We start from the raw sequence: 1,485 nt of genomic DNA on the forward strand, positions 1-1,485 counted from the left end.
CAGTAAGACCCTGACTCAAAAAAAAAAAAAAAAAAAAAAAAGACCAAAAACAAAAAAACAAAATGTATTGAGTAAAAGCAGTACCAACACCACTGCCTGTTCCAGGGCCTGGCACAAAGCCTTGGCTCAAAGAAAATCTGTTGAATACATACTCAGTGATCTGTCACAGAAACGACTGAATACCACATGCTCTCACTCATAAGCGAATCCTGAGCATTTATAATACTTTAAGAAAGTGTTTGGCAGTAGTGGGATGCTTCCAGGGAGGGGGAGGCGCATAACACTAATAAGGTTACCTACCTGATCACAAACCAGGTGAAGTGGGACCAAAGGGAAGGCCCACACTTTACGTGTATGATGATCACCGATCCACCGAATCCTGAATTGTAACTCACATATTTAAAATAACAATAAATAAATAAAAAGAAAATCCGTTGAACAGTTTATTTTGCCGTAACACATTTTTCTTTCTTTTTTTTTTTTCTGAGTTCTGAGTCTCACTCTGTCGCCCAGACTGGAGTGCAGTGGCCGCTCCCGGCCACCGCAGCCTCTACCTGCTGGGCTCCGGCAATCCTTCCGCCTCAGCCTTCCAAGTAGCCGGAATTACAGGCATGCGCTACCACGCCCGGTTGATTTTTTTGATTTATTGTAGAGATGGGGGTCTTGCCAAGTTGCCCAACCAGGTCTCGAACCCGCGGGCTCAGGCAATCCACTCACCTCAGCCTCCCAAAGGTGTGGGATTACAGGCTGAGCCACCGAGCCCGGCTTCCCTCCTTTTTTTTAAAGCAGGATTATTGAGGTTAAAAAACCTCCCACAGTGAGAGAGGACCAGAAGGGTTTACCAAGCTTTCTCCTTTTATCCAGGAGCACTGGGGGCTTATTTCTTTCTTTTTTTTAAAATTTATTTATATATTTATTTCTTTTTACTTTTTACTATTCTTTCAGGGGCTTGTTTCTTTGGTACGTGAGTGTGGCAATGACCAGTTTGTCCTACATGTCACTGGCGGATGTGGATTTCCCCAGCAGGGTAAAAAATGTGGACTCCCCTTGAAACTACTCACAGGGTACATTGAAGTGTTTTGCTGCCTCTGCAGACTGGGACGGAGTCCTGCAGCCCAGTGATCAAGGACCAGGCCTCATTCTTGTACTACAGTTCCCAGAATGCTCCGCGATGCACTCCACATGCTGCTCCTTCCCCCAACTTCCGGTGCAGAGAGGCAACTCAACCTCAAAATTTTACAAAAAAAACCATGATTTTCTTTTTTCTTGCCTACTCCAGCCCCGTTGGATCACATCTGCTGTCATTCAAGATCAGAAGGGTGGTGACGTGTCACCTTATCCAATCAGTGAATGCTAGTTCGGAAGCTGCCCAATCAGAAAGTAGATTAAAATGAGGTGGTGGGCTCCGGTTTCTGACCTGGCCTTTTGTTTTCTGGAACTGCGGAAGTGCCAAATCGTCTCGGAAAGAGCCGTATATCTTGGCTT

The sequence above is a fragment of the Carlito syrichta genome, unplaced genomic scaffold (genome assembly GCF_000164805.1).
Source record: "Carlito syrichta isolate Samal-C Ts95f unplaced genomic scaffold, Tarsius_syrichta-2.0.1 Scaffold301564, whole genome shotgun sequence".
In the NCBI taxonomy this organism is placed as follows: Eukaryota; Metazoa; Chordata; class Mammalia; order Primates; family Tarsiidae; genus Carlito; species Carlito syrichta.